Source organism: Chionomys nivalis, chromosome 5 (assembly GCF_950005125.1).
Source record: "Chionomys nivalis chromosome 5, mChiNiv1.1, whole genome shotgun sequence".
Lineage (NCBI taxonomy): Eukaryota > Metazoa > Chordata > Mammalia > Rodentia > Cricetidae > Chionomys > Chionomys nivalis.
The window spans coordinates 56257007-56263157 of NC_080090.1; positions in this window are offsets into that span (position 1 = coordinate 56257007).

The following is a 6151-nucleotide window of genomic DNA, read 5'->3' on the forward strand; positions in this document are numbered from 1 at the left end:
AAACACCTAGGAAGGACCATCTCGGCAGTGTGTACCCCCTTCCGTCCCACTCCCCTCCTCACTAGCCAGCCTTGTCTGATCTCCAGCATAGCCGTCTAGAATCATAGGAATATCGAAGTAGTGGTTTCAAAATAAAAACAATGGCAAGTTAAAGGGACACAAGTGTTCTGATTCCTGCAAACCTGTGTGCCTGGTTTCCTTCGAGTTCTTAGCTGAACGTCTTTGAATTTGAGGTAGAAGCAGTTATATCAGTTTTCAGGTCTGTGGTTAAAAGTCCTAACTTTATGCTGGAGAGGTTGTGAGGTAAAAAAGGGAACACTTCCGCATTGCTGGTGGGAATGCAAGCTGATACAGCCCCTTTGGATGTCAGTGTGGCGATTTCTCAGAAAATTAGGAAAAAGAAACTTTCCTCAAGACCCAGTAATACCACTTTTGGGTATATAGCCAAAGGATGCTCAATTGTACCACAAGGACTGTACTCAACTATGTTCATAGCAGCATTGTTTGTAATAGCCAGAACCTGGAAACAACCTAAATGCCCCTTGACCAAAGAATGGATAAGGAAAATGTAGTACAGTTACATGATGGAGTACTACACAGCAGAGAAAAATAATGACATCTTGAAATTTGCAGGCAAATGGATGGAGCTAGAAAACATCATACTGAGTGAGGTAACCCAGACACAGAAAGACAATTATCACATGTACTCACTCATAGGTGGCTTTTAAACATAAAACAAAGAAAATCAGCCTACAAATCACAATCCCAGAGAATGTAGACAACAATGAGGACCCTAAGAGAGAATACATAGATTTAATCTACATGGGAAGTAGAAAAAGACAAGATCTCCCGAGTAAATTGGGAGCATGGGGACCTTGGGAGAGGGTTTGAAGGGGAGGGAAGAGGCAGGGAAGGGAGCAGAGAAAAATGTAGAGCTCAATAAAAATCAGTAAAAAAAAAAAAAAGAAGTCCTAACTTGCAGACAGGAGTACTATTGGTTCACGCAGAGAGCAGCTGGGCACTGTCTCTGTACTTGAGCGTCTGACTGAGCTGCTGGAGTTGATCTCTTTAGCTCTAGTTCCAGCATTTTAAATCACGTGGGCATCTCTTTTTAAATTTTTTATTTGAATTTACTTTTTTATTGACAATAGTTAAAATACATTATATTTTGATTATGGTTTCCCCTCCCAGATCCACCCCACTTCCCCTTCCACCCATACCTACACCATTTCTCTCTCTCTCTCTCTGTCTCTGTCTGTCTGTCTGTCTGTCTCTCTCTGTCTCTCTCTGTCTCTGTCTCTGTCTCTCTCTCTCTCCCTGTCTCTCTCTTTCTCTCATTAGGATATAAATAAGAACCTAAAAAAATAAAAATCAACAATAATAAAATAAAGCTAAATAAAATAAAAACAAACAAACATAAGAAAAAGAGCTGAAGAAGAAGCTTGAGAAACAAACAGATGCAGAGACACACACGTTCCCACACAGAGAAATCTCATGTGGACGTCTCTTAGGTGCACAGCAGTGTCCAATACTCACGAAGCTTTCATTGCACATTCTGCAATCACAGTTGTTGACCAATTATATCTGAAAACCCCCAAAATCTTCTTCAAATACAGTTCTTCCCTAGACAGGAAGGATTGTAGCCTTGCAGGGGACCCACGCGCTATACTGAAAAACAAGTTTTCCAAACGATTTGTGTTTACACTCATCCAGGAGAAGACTGAGTCTCCCTCTCTCTGCAGCCATTAATTGCCTGTAGGTCTTCATCGAGGGGCGGGGAACTTGTGAGACGTCCGCCATTGACGTAGGCATGTTACCTGGTCTTACCTATTGTGCAATCTTGTTTAGGTGAGAGTATTGTTGAGATCTCATGGGTGCAGCTTTCCCATCAAATACAGAAATCACTGTCTCACAGCGGATGTCTTAGTGTTCTGGTCCTTGGAATCTTTTCACCTCCTCTTCCATGATGCTCCCTGAGCCTTCAGTGTAAGGGTTGTGTTATAAGTGTGTCAGTTGTGTTATAAGTGTGTCACATCCAATTGTTCTCTGCATCTTGTATAGTTGTGGTTTTTATAATGGTCTGTCTGGTGTTTAGGTGTGTGTGTGTATGTGTGTGTGTGTGAGGGCTATGCTTAACAACTATTTCTCAAAAGAGATGCACAGCCCAGAAAATATCATGCTATAAATCTCACCCTGTTCTAGCTATAGAACATTTACTGATGACATTCATGCTAGACTGAAGATAAGGTAGCCTTAAATGAGAAAGGAAAACATGCATGAGAATAAACACACACACACAGTATATTGCGTATTAACTTGCTCTCATTCATGGTCACTAAATAAAGGGAAGGAGTGAGTACATTAGCCTTGGTTTTATTCTCAGTCCATTTTCTTTATACTTCTATAAGTAACTGACCAGTGCTGGCACCTGATGTCACATTAGCTTTGAATGACCTCTCTGACTTCTAATGTACCGTCACAATGATCCTAAGTCCTGTCAGTGCTTAGGAATTACTTGAGAAGATTTTGAAAACTGCTGTGGTCTGAGTCATTCTTAGGCCAATAGGATTGGAAGCTCATGAGCAAGACCCAGTGGACACCGTCCTTTAAGGCCCTCCCACATGGCTCTCTTGTGTAGCCAAGATTGAGGATTCTTTGTCATCTTGATTCTCGTGAGCAGTGCCCAGCATTGCCCATCAAGAGCTCAGAGACAGCACAAATCACAGTAAACACTCTTCCTCCTCACCCAACATTTGTGTTTCAACCATTTCCAGGCCTTAGTTGCACCCTCTCCAAACCCGCTACAGCAACGTCGAATCCTATCTGACCCGGCTTAGTCATCCTGACTCCAGAGCCCAGGCTTACCACTGTTGATCATATCTTCTCCTGGAAACAGAAGGAAACCAAAACATTTCCTCTTAGAACACTGATATTTATTGGACTGAAGAATATTCAAACACAGAGAAACTTTTTGCCTTTCTGCCTTCTGCCTTATGACAGGACATTAATCATTCTTTACAGACTACGGTTTATCAGCTCCGAGCCAGGAGCCCGCGGGAACTGCAGACAAGCCTTGCTTCATTGAATTCTTCCATATATTTGATCCCCACAGTTTCCTTGTGTTTAGTCATTCTCTTATGTCTGTCTCTACCCTAAGATTTATTACCCTTGTTTGCAAAATATAAAAGCATCTTAGTTTGGACAGTTTTCTGGACTTTACAGTCTTGTGGAAATTTTCCGCAGACACAAAGTTAGTAAAGCTGGTGTGCCTCATCTCTTGTTAATCTGACTTAAGTTAATTTATAATCATAACTAAAGGTTCTGGGTAAGAGAGAGCTGAGGTGAAGCAAGAGAGGTGAGGTCTCTCCTGCTCATACTCAGGATGCTCTGAAGAGATATAGCCAAGGGACATCCAAAACACTACACAAGTCTTTTCTCCGGCTCCTCTTGCTTCTTTTTCTCTATTTCTTATTTATCAATAGCTTTATGGAGATCTACTCTCTATCCCACCACTTAAGGTATATCATTCAATGGCCGTTAATATATAGTCAAAGAGTTTCATAACCATCTTGACAATCAGTTGGAGGCCATTTTAATCATTCATCAAGAAAATCTAGACTCATTCATAATCACTATTTCTCCTCAGTCCTTCAAGTCCATGGCAACAGATAATCTCCTCCTATTTCTGTAATTTTTTTTTTATTTTGGAAATTTAAGTAAAATCATTCCAAATGTGATTTTTTTCAGGACTGAATTTTTCTCATCTCTTAGGTTTTGAAGGTTCACTCAAGTATGGGATGTGTTTGTGCTTCCTTCCTTATTCTACTGTGTGGACATAAGAGCTTTGCTTGCCCATTCATAAGGGCAACAGACATTGGGTTGTTTCCGTTTGTTGACGCTTACGCTGAGCGAACGGCAACTCCATGTTCAACCTGATGAGGAGCAACCAGAAAGCCTTCCAAAGCAGCTGCATCATTTTACATTCCTGACAGCAACAGAGGAGGGTTCCAGTTTCTCCACATCCTCGCCAGCACTTGTCATTGCCTGAGCTATAAAAGCTGTGGCAATGCACAGGGACTTTGGTAATGCAGTTTTTGGAACCTGAATTCACTCTGATCTGGCAGTTGCTTTTCGCATGATCCATTGCTCTTCTGTTGTAGGACTCAACATTTGAGCATTTGGGTTTAGTCCAAACAGCTACCAGTGAGGTGAAAACTGAGCATAGTGGAGGCGACATGAAAATCGGGAGCACTGATACTGAACTAAGAAGCTGGAGAGGAAGGTAGACGGCTATGTACTTATTACCTACTTTCCATGTGATTGAACAATCACTCTTCCAATGCTTAGAAGATAACCATTTTGTGGCTGAGAAAAACAAAGTTAAAAACAATGGTAACTTGCCTCCATTTTTACAGGTAGCACATTGCGCAGAGAGACTTGAATGAATTAGTTTGGTTCTCTTACTGAGGGGGTTAGATTACCCCAGGCGCTTTAAGAGTCACAGTAGCACCAGGGACACTGCCCAGAGCCCCAGAGAGAATAGGGCCCCGTGAGAGAACCTAATGACCTTGCATCAGGTTTTTTCCATTTTTTTCCCTCTGCTTTAGATCAGATGAATGTCTGCTGTGGAGCTGCTCCAGCATGTTGTGGGACTTGGAGCCTCACTCCTGGCCTCTCTCGTTAAGATTTCCATAGCATTTCTATTGCCTCCACTGAAACAACCGGAAGTTGTTTCCAAAATTGTCAAAAGTCTCCTGGGGTATAAAATCGTCTCTGGTTGAGAATCACTGAGTTAGATGAAACCTGTAAGCTTTGTTTTATCATTTGTAAGATGGGAGATAGTTGTAGTGTTTGTCCGTCACCATGAGACTGTTCTGAGAGGGGACCACTACAGTAATACACAATCAACCGAAACGTAAAGCTGTGCAGCCCAGGCCCAGTGGGTAGATCTACCAAACGTTCCTGCACCTAAGGCTCAGGGTACATCGCGGGAAAGGGGGCAGAAAGATTGTAAGAGACAGAGAACCAGGGAGTTTGCTGTGATAACGCGTCTCCTAGATTGTCAGATGCGACACTGGTGAAATCTCGACAGTGTGACTGCTCACATGTGAGATGAACAAGGACAACCACAACAGACATGCAGAGTGGACAGAGGAAAGCCCACGAGGCCTGTACAGGGTCCTACCGGCAACCAAGGAGCAGTGAGAGCAGGAGAAATAGTCTGCCCAGGGAAGAGCACTGATTGGTTATCCAGTACCAAACGGTCAGCCCTGAAGACATACGTACAAATAACATTATTCAGACTGAGCAGGTTATATGTAGGAATATGTGTATAACATATAAATATTGCAGTAACAACAATTTTGAAGAGGTGATGAATTTGAAGAGAGCAAGGCAGTATATATGGGAGGGTTTGGAGGGCAGGAGGGAAGGGTGAAAGAGTGTAGTTTTAGTATAATCTCAATAAGAAAAGAAAAAAGAGTGCTCTGAGAACCTTATTAAATCATGGTCTTTCTAAGACTTCACAAACTGTATAGCTTGATAGAAATGAAAACTGGCATCATGACTTCCGAGAAATACTAGGCACTGGGGTTAAGGGCGTCATCAAGCAAATGAGGGTACCAAGCATCCTTAGGGTTCTGCAGTGCAGCTGGGCATCCTTACGCAGAGAAGTAACTGCAGGGTGAGTGTGACCTCCCAGAGTAATCGTCTAGAGGCAGCCGTCGGGAAAACATGGACTGAGAACTCAAGGGAGAGTATGGCAGCCATGAATTCAGGAGGCTCCGGAGTAGCAGGGAGGTGGAGATGCCACTTTCTTGGAAGAGAGGAAGCAAGACTATCCAAGAGTGTTGGAACAAATGGTGATAACAAGTCAGATGAGCTGAGATGCCTGGAGCAGGAAGTCCCTGTGACTCGCTGCTTAATAAGATGGCTGGGGTCTGGTGGATGAGAAGAGACCAGAGATGTACAGATGTGTGGAGACCATTGCTTTAGGAACTGTAGTGTTTCCAATGGAACACCAGAGAGCAGAATGCCTGGTACAACCTGAAGCTCATGCTGACAAGAGAACGTGCTGACAGTATGTCCAGCAGGGAGATCTAGATTCAAAAGTGGGGAGAGCAGGGAGGGAGGCTGTTCAAGCAGAAAGCAC